Raw genomic sequence first — 19,548 nt, 5'->3', positions numbered from 1 at the left:
ACTCTGCCATCTTCCAAGCCAACCTTTACTTCATGTCTGCTTGTCTTTCTTTTCTTTCTTTCTTTCATCTTTCTTTCTTTCTTTTTTCTTTCTTTCTTTCTTTCAGGACTTTTTGCAGGGGAGAGGCAGAGGGAGAGAGAAAATCCCAAGTGTGGGGTTGACATGAGGCTTGATCTCAAGACCCTGAGATCATGACCTGAGCCAAAGTGAAAAGTCAGATGCTTAACCGACTGACCCACAAAGGTGCCTCAAGATGACTTTTAAAAAAATATTTATTTATTTTAAGTAATCTCTACACCCAACACCGGGCCTGAACCTACAATCTCAAAATCAAGAGTTGATTGAGCCAGCCAGGTGCCCTTACTCCATTTCTTTAAAGAGGTTGTTCTGCTGTCTTCTTGTCTGTTTTTTTCCAAGTGAAATTTGCTATCTTTTTGCTTTAGAGTAGTTTTAGATATACAGAAAAATCACACATATAAAACAAAGTTCCCATTTATGCCACACTCAGATTTCCCTATTATTAACTTCTACTAAAAATATTGTACATTTACCATAATTAAGGAGCTAATATTGATATGTTACTAACTAAAATCCATATTTAATTCACATTTTCTTACTTTTTACCTAATGTTTTTCTCTTCCAAGATCTCATTTAGGATACCACTTTATATTTCGTTGTATTGTTTTCTTAGTCTCTGAGTCTTTGAGTGTGACAATTTCCCAGGCATTCTTTGTTTTTAATGACCTGGTCAGTTTTGAGGAGTACTAGTGAGGTATTTGGTAGAATGTCCCTCAGTTGAGATTTGTATGATGTTTTTCTTATGGTTAGACTGAGGTTATGTGTGTTTGGAAGGAATACCACAGGGATAATCATGTCAGTCACCTCATGTCAAGGATATACTATCAACACAACTTCTCACTAGTCATGTTAACCTTGCTCACCTTGTTGAGTGGCATTCGTCAGTTTTCTCCATTGTAAGGTTAAGTGCCTCCCCACCTCTTCAGAGCAGAGTATTTTCATAAATTATCTGGAATTTTTTTTGGTGATTTATCTGTTATCTCCCATTTGTCTAGTCATTCAGTTGTTTATGCATGGATTCATGCATATTTATTTTATATTTTGAGTTATAACTCACTGTTTCTTATTTTGTTGCTCAAAATAATGAAAAAACATTTTTTTCAGCTATTATTTTTTCAAATCTCCCCCCTCCTTTGGAAATTCCTACGATAGGTATATTAGTTCCATTAAATTTGTCTCACTGATGATTTTTTCCCTTTTCCTCTCTGTATTTATTTTTATATAGTTCCTTTTACTATGTCTTTAAATTCTCTATTCTTTTGTAATGTCTGATCTGCCGTTAATCCCATATATCATATTTTACTATCTTCAACATTGTAGTTTTAATCTCTAAACATTGTATTTGCGTCATTTTTATAGCTTACATATCTTTACTTGACTTTTGAACCTATGGAATACTGTTATATTTTATGTTTGTTTAGTGTCCTTGTCTACTGATTCAAACATCTGTATTAGTTTTGGATTTTTTTTTTAAGATTTTGTTTATTTATTTGACAGAGATTACAAGTAGGCAGACAGACAGGCAGGCAGAGGTGGGAGAGCAGGCCCCCACTGAACAGAGTGCCCGATGTGGGGCTCAATCCCAGAACCCTGAGATCATGACCTGAGCTGAAGGCTGAGGCTTAACCCGCTGAGCCACCCAAGTGCCCCTCTGGATTGGTTTTTATTGATTGTTTTTCCTCCTTACAAGCCATGATACTTTTAGTGTCTTTGTGTGCCTGGTAATTTTTTTTTTTTTTTTTTTTTTGTATTTCGACATTGTGATTTTTATCATGTTGGATATCTTTGTATTTTGTTTGTTTGTTTTTTTAGAGGTGGGGAGGAACAGAGGGAGAGAGAGAGAATCTTAAGCAGGCTGCATGCCCAGCTTGACTCAGGGCTCAATCTCACAACCCTGACATCATGACTTGAGCTGAAATCAAGAGTTGGGTGTTTAACCAACGGAGCCACCCAGGCACTCCGGATATCTTTGTATTCTTACAAATCTTTTTAACCTTTATTCATGCAACAGTTGAGATACTTGGAACAACTTTGACTCATTGGGGACCTTGCTTTGAAGATTTATAAAGTGGCACTAGAGCCATGTTTGGTCTAGAGCTTATTATTTCACATTACTGAGCTAAGATCTTTCTGAGTACTCTACTCAGTGCCCTGAGAATTTGAGGTTTTTCAGCCTGGCTTTTGGAAATAGGCAATATTCCTGGTCTTATGTGAGTACCAGGAACTTTCCCCCCTAATCTTTTTGGACTCTTCTTTCCCTGGACTCAGGTAGTCTTTCACAAGCATGTGTTGGTCAGTATTTTGCTGAATGCTCCGTCACAGACCATCTACAGGTGTCCAGGGTTCTTAGCCAGTATAGCTCTCTTTTCTGATATTCTGTCCTGTGAATTCTAAGTACCCTAGTGAGCTCAATTTCCTCAGTTCCAGGAGTTTTCTGGGATCTGTAGAAGTTCTTCTTTTCCTATGTCATGACCTGGAAATTCTCTCAGGACAGTATACTGAGGCAGTGGTAGGGCTTACCTTCTCTATCTCCCATCTTGTAGGGATCACTGTCCTTCATTACCTGATGTCCAGTTTCTTAAAAACATTTTCTCTTATATTTTGCCTTTTTTTTTGTTTCTTTTCTTTTTTCTTTTTCTTTTTTTTGGTTTAGTTTGATTGTTTCAGGCAAGGAGGTTAAATCTGGTCTTTGTTACCCTATCTTGGATTAAAGTTGAACATCATTTTGCTCATTTGTTAAATATTGGCATATACTACAGAATTTAAAAATACATACTGCAGGCAAACAGAAGACATCTGGGATTGCATTTAGCCATTAGGTTATCAGTTTGTGGTCTCTAAAGGAGAAGATCACATAGATAGGCAAAAAATGGCACTTTGTACAATGTAACAAGAATCATAATAGAAGTTGCTATGGGAACTAAAAAATGAGGATCTTCACCCATGCTGGGTATTGAATTAAGCCTTCTTGGAGGAAATGACACTTGAGTGAGCCCTGAAGACTGGGAAGATGCTATCCAATAAAGAAGGCATGGTAGGAGGGAGAGGAGAGTTCAGGTTAGAGGTCCACCATGAGTAAAGCTATATTGGTGTGAAATCACATGACACATAACTGCAAGCAGTTTGATTTTACCAAGGCATAATAGGCAAGGTAAGAAGTAGTAGAGTGAGACTGGAGAAATAGGTAGGCAGCTCGTAGAAAATTTCCTATGTCATGCAAGCGTTTGTCAGCCATGGGAGAACCACTGAAGAATTTTAAGCAGGGGAGGGATATGTCGTGTTAGAACCTTAGAGCAATCGCGGTGATGGCCACATAGAGTATGAAGTTTAAGTGCGAAGACTGACTTCAGGGAGACCATTTGGGAGATCATTACATTAGTTCAGGGAACAGAGAGTGGGGCCTGAGCTATGATGTGTGGTCAGGGTTGGACATTCAGGGAGAGACAGGAGAATTATTTAGGATGTAAAATGTCAGGACATCTTGACTTACTATGTGTGAGGGAGTGAGGGAATGGGTGTGGATATAAGTTTCAGGCCTTTGGCTAGAATTGCCATATGAAAAATGCTGAGATGAACTGTTAGGAATTGTTATGGGGGAGGAACAGTTCCCGGGTAGGGATAATTTGGGAAATGCTGAGCATGAGGTGGTGGTGAGAAGATGCTCTTTGTCTTTGACCTTGCTCTCACTCCCTCCCCTTGTCCCCCATTCAGCCCCCACCTTTGGTGAGGCAGAAAGCATGTGGATCTGCTACCTGGTTCAAGGAGACTCTGTTCCCAAATAAGGTTCCTTTTTGTAGAACTCTGATCATTGGTGCTTTCATCAATAGTCTCTGATAACTCAGGGGAAGCAGCAGTTTCGGGCTGATACATTAGATTATGAAGATTGTCTTCAGTTATACTTCAGAGCCACCATTCATATCATAGTAAAGTGAATGATGATGAAGTTCCTTGGAATTAGACAGTGCACACCCTAAGCAGCTGTATGTAGTGGTACATTGTTTTGTCATAGAAACAGCCTGACCTTGGCTCTAACACAGTGGGTGACCTTGGTGACCCTTAGCATTTTTGTTTGTACTGTGGGTGTGATCTTACAGGGCTGATTGTGAGGAAAAAACACATTATAAATTCTAAAAGTGTTAGTTATTACTCAAATTCTTTATCTCATCATTTAAATCTATTTGCTAATATTGGGGAGATTTGGTAATAAACTTTGGGTGATATATTTGCTCCACGGAAAAGACGGCTGTAGCCAAAGTAAAATAGAAGCAAGACCAAGTCCAGATTCAGAACTTGATGACAGACAAAGTGTAACCAGATCTTATTTCTTTTTGCTGCCTTACTCTCTTTCCCCAGTCACCTGATTCCTGTATCTTCCTAAGGGTCAAGGACTGGGTATAAAACTGAGATGTAAAGGCTAAGGCAGAGGTTTTCAATGCTAGATGCTCATTAGAATCATATGTGGAGCTTTAAAAAATACTGATGTCTGAGTGCCACCCCAAGTGATTCTGGTGTAATTGATCTGAGATGTGACTTCAGCATTTGAATTTCTTAGTGTTTCCATGATTCTGATGTGCATCTGAGGTTGAGAATCAGTACATTGGCCTTTGTATCTCCCTGATCTAATGGGAGGCCAGGATGAAGTTGGTGCTGGTGACAGGGGAGGGTTTTCTCTATTTTCCTTTTTTTTTGAGATCAGTCTTTGTCATTTGGAGAGGCCGGGCTGGAACAGGCATATGAAGATGAGAATGGGGCGTGGGAGATAGGCATTCTAATCTCTGAGCTTTTTGCATTTATAGTCTTTTTATGAAAAAAAGATTGAAACACTTATATAATAAATACTTTAATTAAAAAAAAGTTCTTTGTTTTCAAGAAGAATGAAATTGTCATCTAATGCCTCACTTTCTGTTGTAAGGTTGGCCAACATCATTACTATGTTGAATACTATTAGGTTCAGGAGGAGATAGGATGTCAGTATGTGAATAAAGTAGGGTTGCCAGATCCAGCAAATAAAAATATAGATTGCATTTAAATTTGAATTTAAGATAAACAAGGGGTACATTTTTAGTATAAGTGTGTCCCACACATGATTTAGGATCCACTAAAAAAATTATTTGGTGTTCATCTTAAATTCAAATTTAACTGGCTGTCTTGCTTTCTTTTTTGGCAACTCTAAGATAAAACTACTTAGTGAAATTGGGAGAAGTACCTGAAGCAAGTCAGGGTGAGCCGATCTAGGAATCAAAAGTCACGTCTTGACTATAATCATAAATGAGTTGCCACTGGCTTAGGTCTTGGGATTAGTCTGGCTTTGAAAGAAAACTGAAAACTAGGCAGCCCACAAAGCTGATTTAATAATATGATCTCTTACATTGACATAACACATATGCTTTTCCAAAGCACTTTCATAATGCATTCTCTCATTTTATCCTCCAAACCACCATAAGTTTAGCTAAAAAAAAAAAAAAAAAAATCTCCAAATGGGTTGGTATTAAATTAAGACTAGGATTTATTTTTTCCTACTTGTAGCCCAGAGTCATCTCTAGATGAGGAGTTGACAGTCTTAAAATAGAGGTGCCAAGGTTCAGACTCTGTATGTGTGTGTGTGTGTGTGTGTGTGTGTGTGTATGGACAAATAGTTGTGAGTGTGTTGACATTCCTAGCAAGGGAGGAAGAGGTTAATTTGCTCACTGTGTGCCTAAGCCTGTGAAACTGAACCGGGCCCCTCTCCCCCCCCCCCCCCCCCCCATTTCATAGCTGAAACTGGATCACAAGCATCCTGGACAGTCACAGCTCTGGTGGGAGCAGCTCTTTCATTGCTGCATATTTCACTTCTGTTTTTAGCTTCTCCCTCTCTTACTGCATCTCTTTGCCTCTGAGCTCTTGGTTTTATCACCTATATCTGGATCCATGAAGACAGATTTCAGGTTCTTGGGTTTCATTATCCTGTAGATGCAACTGGAATTGCTCTTATCCTCTGGAACTTCCTGTTCCTGCCATCTTGATTGAGGTCTAGCCTCCAGGACCCCAGCCTGCTGTTGGTTGACTTGGTGAGCTGATGTTCTCGCCAAGGTAGGGTTTTTGAAAAAACAGTTGCCTAGTAATCTTGAACTCTGTGTGTGTGTGTTGAGGGAGGGGGATGGAGGGAGTGCTTTGGCAGTAGCTGATTAGCTACATATCCTCTGCATGCTGTTCTCTTGGCCATTTCTGAGACTCATGGTTGTTTCCCCCTCAATCCTCCTGCATTCCACTATGCTACTGGTTCACCTACCTTTCTGCCTGGAGTGCTATGACAGAGTCCACACCCTTACACGCAGGAGCCTTCATGGTGACTGGCCCTAAGTGTTGACTTAACCCAGGTTCATGAACATAAGACCCCCAAACTCTGTTTAAATCTTAAGCTATCAACAAGTGTTTATTCAACACTTGATTTTGTTTTGCTTTCTTTCTCTTTCTCTCTTATTCTTTTTTGCCCTCCCTTTCCCTAACCACCCTCGTTCCCTATCTTTGCCTCTCTTTCCAATCTTGAGCCATTTGAATGGAAATAAAGGGGCACCTAGGTGGCTCAGTTGGTTAAGTGACCGCCTTTAGCTGAGGTTATGATCCCAGAATTCCAGGATTGAGTCCCACGTTGGGCTCCCTGCTCAGCAGACAGTCTGCTTTTCCCTCTAACTCTCTCCCCTCTCATGCTTTCTCTCACATAAATAAGTAAACTCTTTAATGAATGGAAATAAGGGATATATGAAGGCACAGCTCCATCCAGTCATATCTTTTACTTTTTTCTAGTTCATGCTGATGTACCAAAAACCAGTACTAAGCCAAGCCATGGGGTGTCCCTAGTAGCAGTGCATTCTTGTCAACTGTTTTGAGCTAAGAATGGCATGGAGTGGCTGCTAAAATTGGAAATTTTATTGACCTTAACACTAAGGGAAAAAAAATGTAACAAATGGGTAATCATGGTAGATCATTTGCATACTAGTCAAAGAACTCAGTGTGTTGACCTCCAAATCTAAAAATTTTAGGGGAAAATGATATGCAGGAGCCCAAATTCCCTATCTTAGTATCAAATAACTTTGGACTTGGCAAGGGAATTGGAAACTCTGAGATATTGAATGAAGTAGAGTAAGGACAAAATTCATAGCCTCTGGGCCTTATGATATTCTGCTGTTATAATGTATTTCCCTTTATTTTCTGAATTTTTCATTTCACTATGAACTTGAGAAGTTTCAAAATACTGTGGTGTGGTTATATTAGTGGGGGATAGCCTAGTTAAGACTCTAGCTCTTTATCCCATCTAGGATAGGGGTGATTGTACGTTGTAGGGCCAAGTCCACACTCCATTTAAGGTCCTCCACAGTTGGTCTTTACCTGCTTTTCCATTTTTGTTCCTGATAAATCATCATTTACTTATCCAAACTGGCTTTCTTGTTGTCCACTGAATCCTGTCCATGCTTTGTCTCCTCTGAGTCTATCCCTGTTTCTGAAATGGGCTCTTCCCTCCATGTTATCTATATCCTGTACCACATCAAGGCCTAGTTCAGGTATCACTTTCTCTATGAAACTTTTCTGACATTTTCTGATCTCCTAAGCCATTTTTGTCTGTACCATTCTTTGAAGATTTAGTTCCCTTTTGTCCCTTTAATTGTTAGATCGTGAGGACACTTTAGGGTCTGGGACAGAAATTAGAGTGGCCTGAGTAGCAGTGGCACAGAGATAGGAGGGCTTTGGGACAGATGCCATTTACCACTCAGAATAGAAGTAATTCAAGATTTTAATGGTCGGGATAGACGTAACAATGCATATCAGATGAAAGTCATTTCTCTCTCTATTAGCTTATTTTCTTAACCTGCTTTATATGGGTCAGAAATCATCTAGTTCAGGGATTCTTAATCCGGGGCCTGTACTCTAGATTCAAAGGGAGTTGATAGCTTTCACCAGATTTTTTAACAGTCACATAACATGAAAAGGTTAGGAACCAGAAAGGTTTTCACCAATGCTCACATTTATACAGCAAGAAACTATAGCCAAGTGAGGTTGAATGTAAATGCTTGTCATACAAAAGTTTTCAGGGGGATGTTTGTTGCTTACTATCCAATTTAAGTTCCCTTATTTTCTTTTTTTTAAAGACTTTTATTTATTTATTAGAGAGAGGGAGAAAACACAAGGTGCCAGCAGGGGAGGGAGAAGCAGACTCCCCGATGAGCAGGGAGCCTGATGCAGGGCTCCATTCTTCAGGACTCCAGGATCATGACCTGAGTCAAAGGTAGCTGCTAATGACTGAGCCACCCAGGTGTCCCGCCCCCAAGTTCCCTTATTGAAGGCACCATTATTATTAATCTTACTGAAGATAAGTGATACCACATTGACTGTCTATATCTTTTCTTCTGCAGGGATCCGGGGGAGCTTTCCTGCTGGGCTGGGGTTCTTGGTGGGTGGGAGTGGGGAGCTGGTGGGAGCAGTGGTTCTTACAAAATAGCAACACTGAAGCTTACACAGAAGTGACGTGTTGATTAAGCAATCTGTTGGGGAGATGGGTTGAGAAACTCAAAGCAAAGAGCTGAAATGAGTTGTCAGACCATGAAGAACGGTTGAAAGCAGATATTAATAGTTTCTATATTTTCTATTGTATTAATAGAGCACTTTGCATGTGTTAAGTTATATAACCTTCACACGACCTTGGGAAGGAGGAATTGCAGTGTCCAGTCTTGCAAATGAAGAATCAAGGTTCAGAGAGGACACATAATGTGCCCAAATCCCAAACTAGAACGAAGATTTGAGCTGACATAGTCCTGTCCCAGGGTTGGCATTTCCAGTCACTATCTCAACCACTATCTCAACAATCGCCTCGTAAGATTGGGGTGTAGCGCCCGGGAATGAAGAGCAAGGAAGGGCAGGTGTATGTGGGGGAGACTGAGAGATGCCTCCATCAGGAGCTACTCCCCATGGATGGCTTTTGTGTGGCCCAGTGTGGGGATGCTGGTAGCAGTGGGGCAGGCACAATCTCTTGAGAGCGCGAAAGCAACTCATGTTATGATATTTATTCATCCATGTATGCCCTGTGCCTGGTACTGGGACCCAAGATACATCTACTGCTCTGTGCTGAAGAAACTTGCAGTTCTTTCCTTTCTGAGTCTGTCCTGTCCCTTGATGCCTTTCTCCTTTCTCCTTTCTCTCCTCCAGGGTCTGGTGCCCTCATCCTAGGAAAGGGAAACACTTTCAGCCTGAGGTGCCCATCGCATAAACTATTACCCTTCATGGACGTCCTTTTAAGCTTGTTCTGTCTAGCTGCTCACCTTGAAGCCCTAGGCCTTCCTGAAGAACCGTGTAGTCAGTTCCGCTACCACTAAGCCCCAAACACTCCTGCCTTAGTCTCAGCCTTAGTGTGGAGCCTCACCAGCACTGGCCTCTGACTTTTCCTCTTCTTTTCATGCCCCTTCTCCCTTTGGATCTGGTAACAGTATTTACCTCATCACTGCCCCTCTACCAGCACTGCCTGGCTGCTCTCCTGTGCCCCCCGCTCTCAGGTGGGTTTGGACGAGGCTGGCTGGCTGGGAAGGTGGCTGGGCTGGGCTGGACTTGGACAGCTACTCGGGACTGGGAACAGCCAGGGGATGAGTGTGACCATTCCTGACATCCTACCAGCCTGTAGCCTTCACATCCTTTATCTTATTTAATCTTCTCAATAACCCTATGTGGCTGTATTAGTGACCTCATCTGACAGATGAAGAAACCGAAGATTAGGGAAGTTTAAAATAACTCGCTCATGCGCATTTGGCTAGTGAAAGGCAGAGCGGGAGCTCAGCCCTTGTCTGTCTGACAGGCTCTGTCTGCAAAACCTCTTGGTGATAGTTCCCGAGTACCTTGGAAGCAAAAGCCCACTGTCGATCCAAGGCTGCAAGGAAGGTACTAGAAATGAGATGAAAACTAAAAGGCCATTGAGTGGGCATTGAAATAGAGCAGCCAGAAAAAAAACCCAGCAAGGGTGAGGAAAGAACTAGAAAGTGAGACAATCACAGTGAGTGAGGCTGGAGTGCCTGAAGTGTTTTATGTTTTGGCCCTGGGTCCTGTGGTTTACAGAAAGGGTGTGCGTGGGCACCCCTCAGCCATGCTTTGACACTTACTCTTGGACCTGTTCTGCTCATAGTGACCACGTCTGCTCCGGTTCCCAGGACAGCACGCCAGTCTCAGCCGGCAGCCCATGGCTTATCTCAGTCAGTGCAACGTGGTCAGACAAAATGGGACCAAAGACTTGTAAGCCCAGGATCTGAGCTGGCAGCCCGAGGTTTTAGGCATTCACAGGTTTGTGGGGGAAGGCAGTCTTTTTCCTTCAGGAGGTGATGTCTCAGCATCGCTAAAATCCTGCCGCCTGGTAGGCATCTGCCTATTTTCCATCAGCTTGGGGCTGGCCTCCGAGAGTTATGTAGGTGCTCCTGGCCCCGTGGATGCTCACATTTGGCTTTTCTCTTTTCTTCAGTTCCATTCTGGGGAGAATGGTATGGCTCCCCTCCCCTCCCCTCCCCATCATTATATGCTTCCTGGCTGAGGCGGAAAATGGAGTCCGCAGGTGGTGTGGAGGAGCCCCAGTGGCCTCGGGCTTGGCTCTTGAGACTGGAAAGGGAAGATTCCAGCGCTGTCCTGAATGGCTGACTAAACTCAGCTCCACTCGTAGGGCTCAGGGTTGCGTTCTTCTCTGCTTCTGGGCTTTAGGCAGTGTCTTGAGAACTGCATGACGGAGAGAGAGGAAACAGGTGGACACCACGTGGGCTGGAGGAAACCCAGGGTCACCAACTCCCCTTGGGGCCGGGAGGTGATTGCTCCCTTCACAGGATGGCGTGTTAATTATCGGATGGCTGAGACGTCAGGCTGCAGAGAGAGGGAAGTCAGAGTCAGGCTTGCTGGGTTTGCCATGAGGATGTTGAGCATCGCCTAGAGCCACTTTCACTTCTTCCCAGCCAGCAGTGAGGCCTGGGAAAGGATTGGACATTGTCATTTCTGTGGGCAAATGCATTGTTAATGCACGCTTCCGAGGGGCCCTGCTAGCTGGAAGGGGCCGTCGGGCCAGTGCCTGGTGCTTGACTGGCCCTGTCAGTGTTGTCTGAGTTGTACTGGGTTTCCCTGAGAGCAGATCTGACCTGCTCAAAGCTGTAGGGGATATGGGGCTGGAGGAGGTTGGATTCCCAGGCAAGAGTTGGCCTTTTCCACTGGGGACGGTATTCGGGACCCCTAAAAACCTGTCATAAATCTAATTACCAAAATGAACTGAGTGGAAGGGCAAGGCAAATAAGAACTTCCTACATTTTGTGTTATTTATTCTCCTCTGGATTTATCTAATTTTAGCAATAATTTATCATAGGTATTGTCTTTAGCACTAATGAGCATTTATATTTCTAAGCTTTGCCATGTAGCGGCTCTACTAGGTTTCATTTATGTTTTGTGTTTTTAACCAGTTAATATTCTACAAACTTTACATGCTCTAGGGGTCTCTATATTTGTTGGGGATGCAGCTGGTTTAATGGAAAGACAAATAAGTAAGAAGCAGAGCAGTTCTGGGTTCGAATTTTGTCTCCACCACTGATTAGATCTGTGATTGCTTGCTGGTTACTTAATCTGGAGGAATTTCTGTTTTCTTATCTGTGAAATGGGAGATACTAAGAATGTATTCAGTGGATTACTGTGAGGATTAATTGAGATAATATATGCTTAAGATGGCAACTAGCACATCATCAGCCTTCAGTGAAGTTTGTTGATATTAAAAATGTTAATCTGAGTACCCAACATCAATTTTCTTCCACTTACAGGAATTTTCTTCCACTTCCATTTTCTGTGCATGAACCTCCCTGCCCCCTATCCCCTAACCATTTTCTGGAATCACCAACTAGCCATTGCTCTGTAAAGTTGAATGTTCTTATATTGGCTCATATAAGTGGAAATACACATCTGTATTTTAAATTAGATCACCTGGCGTTTATAGCATCTCTAGAGCATACAAAGGACTTTTACATCAGTTTTGTTTAGTTTTTTATAAGCTCATTAATTCTCACAGCATTCTTATGAGACAGGGATTAGACATATTGTTCATGAATTAATGAAAGGACAGAGAAGTTTTGGCACTTGTCCAACATCACAGAGGGAAATCAGTGACAGCAGGAATAATGTGGACATCTCCAGGCTGCAAACTCGGGGCCAGCTTACTCTCAGTTATGCGTGTCTCCCGTCGCCTGTAGCGGCATGCGGGGGTGCAGGTGGACAGGGAGCCTCTATCAGATGCCGGCCACTGACCATGCCTGCCACCCGCCCGTGGGCCAGTTTCACTCATTTGAGAAGGAGGGGGCATCTGGAGCTGTGCTGATGAAGGTCTAATGGAGACTATAAAGTGCCTGACTTCTTTTTTTCCCACTTTGCCTTCTACGATGTCTGTGTTTTCTGCCTTTCTGGAGCCAAGTTCTTCCTTTCACACTCTGACTCTGCGGGAGGAGTTCTCGATTCCTCCCTTCCAGTTGATAGCACTTCAAGGCTCTTCCTTCATAAAAGCCATTAAGTTCTATTTCACAACCAAAGACATTTCAGGCATTGGTGTGGTGGTTAATACGGAGACCGTCAGTTCCATTTCCCGTGTCCTTAAAATCATGCTGTGAGCCAGGGAAACTCTCTACCTCTGGATGAGGGGTGCAGTTGAAATCGTGGTGTCAGATTCTGGGTTTCCATTGCCTTGCTCTGAAGGTGAACACGATCCCCTCTGCCTTGCTGTGGCAAGAGAGGTCTGGCCCTCAAGGCAACTTTGGGATTGACTCTGGAATGACCAGGTCACCGCTGCTCCCATACTTGGTCTCCCTGCTAGCACTGGCCATCTCAAACCCTGGGGTTGACTCATGGACTTTTCCTCCTCAATATTTTCTGCAAAGCTTTATGACATTTGTTGCCTTGCCTGCTACTTAGACTTAGAACCAGCCGTAGCTCTGTTTTGGCTGTTTTCACTCTGTTTTAATTCCCTTTTCCTAGTTTCCTAGCCTTGTACCATCTCTGATTTTGCCCTCAAACACCTGTCGTGGTGCTGACTGCTTAGTCTGTCTCTTCTTGCCATAGAGTGACCAGAAAGGGGGTAACACAGGCTGATGGCCCAGACAAGGTCTTCTGTAGAAGGTAGGAACTCAAACTGGGTCTTGAAGTCTGGGTCACATCCCCATAAGTGGGCAGAGTTGGGGAGGGGGCAGAAGAAACAAGGAGTGTAATGATGCAGCATGGTTTTGTAGGAAAAAGCATTGTTGGGTGTTGGACAGAACTGGGTTCAAAGTGTGAGTGGGCTCTGGTGCTTCTGGAGCACAGATGCAGGCTTTATGCATGTTGTAATCCCAGTGGTTTTCCTGTAGAATTTGGGTCGAATGAGAGATGGGCACTTAAGAAAATCCACAGGAAATTCTATTCTCTTTCCCCAAACTCAATACAAGATGGAGGCTGTGGTGGCGCATGTTTATATATGCACGTACGTGTCCAACTTCTAAAGCCCCTTTTTGTGATCAAAGTAATGGAATCGCCATGTGATTTGTTTTTTACTATAAAAGAAGCAGCTTCTGAAAAATGTGTGACGAGGGTTTTGAGCATAAACATTTGTCAGAGCGCTCACTTAGGCAGCGTGTAAACTAAAACTGGAACGATACGGAGCTGAGCATGGCCCCTGTGCAAGTGTGACACACAAATTTGTGAAGTGTTCTGTATTTTTTCAAAGGCCAAAAAAAAAAAAAAAAAAAAGAGAGAGAGAGAGAGAGAGAGAAAGAAAGAACTTGCCACAAATGTTCTTGAGCAGATCCTTCATCGTCTCTGTACCTTGGCTTTCTTATCTGTCAAATGGGGATAACATGACTTATTTCCCAGTGTACTGGGGTCTATTAAGTAGCATGGTACTGTGGTGCCCCCGCTAGGGTCTCAGAGAATGTGGATTTTATGTCATTTCATGCTGCCTGCAATGCTGGTTTACTTAATGGGCTGGAGAAAGCCACAGAGAGGGAAGAGCTCCGGCGTCTGCTCTCCCCTCTTGCCTGGCCATTTGCTCAGCACTGATCCATGAGAGTACTTCCTCTACAGATGCGTCTGTTCTCCTGGGCCCAGGCTTGAGTATTCTGATTGCTGGAACTTTCACACACCGGGCTAATAATGAGTTACCTTGCCCTTGTTAAAACTCGGCCTGGGGATATAATGTGATGTCAGCTCGTTCCCCTCTCAAAGGTCTGTGTCCCTGTCCTCTTCCCCTGTGATGATGAATTGTGGCCACTGGTGGCATTGCACATTGAACACAAAGCCTTGTTATGGAACTCCTGTATGACGCTGAGTTCAGGGAGAAGTGATATCGGGAGTAGCTTGGGCTCTTAGTGCATATTCATCTGTTCTTGTTAATCAGATGTGCTTGTGAGCTTTTGCGAGCATGTCTTGACGCAGCTCAAGGACAAGCTGCTTCAGACAAGCCCCTTCCTCAGAAGACCTTAGCACATCACCATGTCCATCTTGCCGCTAACTACAGCTCTTTCTCTCTCTCTCTATTTTTTTTGCCTGGGGTTTTTTTTTTTTTAATGCTTTTAATTTTATTTATTTTTTTCAGCGTAACAGTATTCATTGTTTTTGCACAACACCCAGTGCTCCATACAATACGTGCCCTCCCTATTACCCACCACCTGTTCCCCCAAACTCCCACCCCAACCCTTCAAAACCCTCAGGTTGTTTTTCAGAGTCCATAGTCTCTTATGGTTCGCCTCCCCTTCCAATTTTTTTTTTTTTATAAACATGATCTTTGTTTCAGGATTTCTGTCTTTGGACTTGAACCTTTGCTAAGAAGAGGCAGTTATTGTCTCTTGTCTTTAATTCCTAACTTCTTCCCTTACATTTGATCTAGAAGCCTCGTTAGGCTCCATAGTTTCTCTTTAGGAAGTGGAAGTGCTGATGGTCATATCCAGGTACCAATAGCTTGTAGTGGATGTCCTTAGATAGAAGCCTTTTATAGGCCAAATTGAGTCTGATGACGTTTATCCATCCATGCTGCCAGAAATGCCTTCCTGGAAGGGCTTCTAGACTCCAGACTAAATCTTAGAAGAGATTCTGGTTCTGGAGGTCAGGAAAGGGGTGGGGATGATGGAGACTAAGGGAGAATGGGGCCTAGACCTGCCTAGGACTCCAGGTGTTTCTTTTCTATGCAGGTGGTTCACAGATCATTCACTCTGAGCAACACTGACCAATGTTGAAGTTTCTGGAAGTCTGGCTTTCATATAAAGGGAGATGTTGTGTTGGCCAACAGAGGCTTAAAGCCACAGTTTAAACACAGGTACAATTGTTTTTAAATGAAAGCTTCTTTGGGGACTGAAAACAATTTAAATTTCTAAATAAGTTAAACACTCTTTCCCTAAGTTTGTGTGTCGTAAGCATTTTGCTTGATTAGCTCTTTCTTCAGAGGAATTCAGCGGTGAATTTCAGGCCATGCTTTGTTCAAATAACTTTAATATTTGAATGTCTTCAAGTTTGTGCTTATAAATGATGCTTGGCCTTACAAGTAGACAATGTATTCTCATCAAGTACCATTGTCACTTTCCCCCCTCTAGTCCTTGCCCTCAATCTGCCCCACACTCCAGCTGGCTCCCCCCGATGGTAGTTAATGTCTTTCCGGTAAGTGCTTCATGGGTGATCTTGCTCTCAGCCATATTTTTGGAGGACGAGATGAAAGGAGACTGAAAAATTAAAATCAAGATAAGCAGTCTCTCCCTTGGAATGTTATTAAGAGGATGTGGTCATTTAAGAGTACTTTTCCCTCTTCTCCTCAGTGTTTGACACCTGAAGTCAAGGAAGATGCTATCACACCTTGCTTTATTAACATAGCTAGAGTCACCTGTGTTGAAAAGCCCAGCCACATTAACCTTAAATGAAAAGAAAGTGGAACAAAAGGACAGATAAAGGGAAAGTAGGTTTTGGCAGCAGGAGATGCCAGTTCTCAGCCAGGCCCCTGCGGCTACTCTGTTAAATGGCCCCATGAATTTATTTTATGGGGAGATCATTTCACTATCTGAGTCTGCCATGGTCCAGATAAGATTCAGGACCCAGTTAAGTTATGTAACGAGCTGATCTGCAGGAGAACAAAGAAAGGGGCAGAACGTGAAGGAAGGGACTAGACAGGGGAGATGGTGAGGACTGGCTTCCTTTGGAGCCCAGGGAGACTTGCTGAGAAGGGTCAGAGGGTTCAAGAGAAGCTGAACTGAGGATTATACACAAATGCCACAGCCATTGAGCCCGAGGCCAAGGGCATGTCCTGGCAATGCTGGGCTCTCGCCGGCAAGGTGAGGTGAGGGCCAGTTGGGAATGCAGGCTTTACTGCAGCGGGCAGAAGCTTTGGAGAAAGGCACTGTCTCTAATTCCATTTCTTTGCACCAAGCCCCAGGCTTCTTATTTCTTGTTGTTGGAGATGAAATGTTCCTAAAAGAGTGGGGGTGGTTAGAGTAGGAGTGGTCTCTTTGGGTGTGGTGAACTTCTATTCCAGATTTTATGAGATCCGCAGCCTCCCAAAGTCTTTCTTTATGGACCTCTTACATCGCTTGTCAAAGCATATGTTCTGCTTTGGGGGTTGGAGACCTCCATGTTTGTTTCTCTGACAGTCTGTCACTCAGTGACTGTGTGTCCTGTAAAACTTTACTTCTTGGTCTGCTACTTCTGTTCTAGAGTCTAACAGGACAAGTGATCTTAGTTCATTAGAATAGTAGGATAGTTTTTTATTCAATAGAATAATGAGGACTGAGGTATGGGTTTGATCAAAAGCTCGACAGTTGGTTTTGCTCTGGTTCCTGAGCACAGGTAGAAGCTCTCCCCTACAGCAAGCTATGTTGCAAATGGTTGCCTTTGGTCACACAGCCAAGAGATCGGGTGTGAATTTATTTTTCCACTTGGGAAAACAGCTCAAACTATGTCATCCCGATGGCTTCATCATTGTATGGAAAGGAACCACAAATTTGTAAGCTGGTAGGAAGTGTTTTTTACTCACTAAAAACACTGGAAATGGGGCATCTGGGTGACTCAGTTGGTTAAGCATCTGCCTTTGGCTAAGGTCATGATCCCAGGGTCCTGGGATGGAGCCCTGAACTGCTCATCCTCTCCCTCGGTCCCCCTCCCCTGCTTTCTCTTTCTCTCAAATAAATAAAATCTTTAATAAACTTTAAAAAAACACACTGGAACAAATTTTGAGTTATTATTTTGTAGGAGCGAAGGGGAATGTTAGTCCTGGACCATGATGAATACAGAGCCTGGCACTTAGTAGGAGCTGGGTAATGATGTTGCAGGATATATGAATTGCCATGACCTTGAGTTGTGTGATTCAGCAGTTTTCTTGGAACAGACACGTGTCTTTTAAATACAAAATTATTGGATGTATATATGAACAGCTGTCAGTTAAATATGACAAGGGCATTTGCTACTTTGAAGAGGACATTTGTATAAATATATATGGTGAGACCATGTTGTTAATATTTTGGATGCCTTAAGGTCAAAATAAATTAGTTTTACAGCAGTAAGTGACTGATTTATTGGAGGCCTGCTTTTTGATTTTGATTCTTTAAAATTTTATTTTTGTCTTATTATAAAAGTAACACATTGTAGAAATAAAATAAATAAACAAATAAGTAAATAAAAACCCCACACTGCAAGAGACAAAGCCAAAATGGCAAGCAACTCTTTAAACAAAACAATTACTGTCAACATTTTATTATTTAACCTTCTAGCTGTATATACATATACATATGTGTATATATATATATATATACACACACACACATACACACACACATACATATACTCATACAAAAATGAGATCACATTTTGGATACATGAGATTACAAATGGATTACGTTTTGCTAAGCTTTTTATCATTTATATATTTTGAAACTTTTTCTATGTCTATAAATATGCTTTTTATCCTTTTCAATGATTAAATATTATTTCATTACCATTCCCTTACTTAGTCTATTATTGCATATAGAGATTATTTTTATTTGGTGACAGAAAAGTTTTTGTGGTTATTATCTCCATAGTGAAGTGTTACGTATGTATATTTTCTCGTGCTACATTTTCTTTTACTACATTTCTATCTGTGAAGTTTCTAGTTTAAAGGTATAAACTTTCTAAAGACACTGTACAGTTATTGAAAAAATATACCCCAAAAGGTAATATATTTTGCATTCCTGTCAGTAGTATTTGAGAGTTTTGTTTTCTTCAAACACTAATCAGCATTGGAACTTATTATTAAAAAAATCTTTTCCAGTTATATAGGTACGAAGTTACAGATCTTGAACTTTTTCATGTTTAAAGGCTAGTTGTCTTTGTTCTTTTGGAATTTGCTTTCATTTTTTTTTTTTTAACCACTTTTCCTATCAGGGTGTTTATGATTATAGATGCTAAAAGCAATTTGTGTTTCTTGCTGTTGTCCAAGAACAAAATCTTCTGGAAAGAGAATGGTCACTTTTTAATTAATTTAATTATGCCAGTCTCATTTCAGTAAATTCAACAAGAGTACCTGTTATATGCCAGATACTGTGCTAGACAGTAGGCATACAATTTTGAAAAAAAGATATGGACCTGGTTCTCAAGTAACATATAGCTAATGAGGGAGGAAAAACAAGTCCATAGGCAATTTAAATTCTCCAATAAGGACGTAAGCATAAGAAGCTTTGGAAGGAACAGAAAGAGTAGCTAACTCTGTCTTGGTAGTCATACATAAGTTTTCTTGGAGTAAAGGATGATTTCACTGAATTCCAGAGGGTGAACAGCAGTTAGCTTGGTATGGAAATGTGTGTGTGTGTGTTGTGTGTAAGATGGAATAGTATTAACAACGTGAAACTCTATTGTTAATACAACGGTATTAACAAAGATCAAGGTGAACTCATGAAACTGCACATACTACATACATGGCTAGAACTCAGTGAGAAAAGTATGGTGGGTTTGAACTGATTGGCAAGAGATAGTCTGAAAAGCAAGAAGTGGCCCAATTTTGTAGCATTTTATGTTACAGTCAGTGGGTGCAGTGTGCATCTTTTTCTGATGTTTTAGAGTTGTCATGGATGGTTTCTAAGCAGTGGAGTAACAGACCCAGATTGACTCCCTGCAAAGAGTCTGCTGTCCCCAAAGGAGGAAATGCATTTGGGGGCAAAGGCAGGGCATTCCTGAAAGCTGAGTGAGAATTTAGGAGGCTTTTGAGGATGAAGCCTAAGTCAAGATAGTAGCAATGTGAATGTGGATAAGTGGACAGATTAGAAAGACAATTAGAGGGAAATCTATTTGCTAAGACGGGAAGAGGACAAGAGTCCAAGACAGTATTCAGGTGGATGGAGATGCCATTCAGTGAGTTTAGGAAAACAGATAAGGAGCAAGTCTCTCACAATGAAGGAAGTTTGGAGAATTCAGTTTTGGATATGTTATGTTTTGAGTGCCTATTGTATGTGAGAGAGGAAATATCC

At 42.0% G+C, this 19,548-nt stretch overlaps 1 non-coding gene across 1 annotated transcript; it reads left to right on the top strand.

Annotated features, from left to right (window-relative positions):
- The first annotated feature begins 13,689 nt into the window (after positions 1-13,689).
- Positions 13,690-13,793, top strand: LOC123937787. Its single transcript, XR_006817581.1, has one exon. It is a non-coding gene; the product is annotated as a U6 spliceosomal RNA (small nuclear RNA).
- Positions 13,794-19,548: the final 5,755 nt, after the last annotated feature.

Source organism: Meles meles, chromosome 2, assembly GCF_922984935.1.
Source record: "Meles meles chromosome 2, mMelMel3.1 paternal haplotype, whole genome shotgun sequence".
Classification (NCBI taxonomy): domain Eukaryota; kingdom Metazoa; phylum Chordata; class Mammalia; order Carnivora; family Mustelidae; genus Meles; species Meles meles.
Note: the sequence above shows the minus strand (reverse complement) of the source record. Positions and strands in the feature narration are given on the sequence as shown.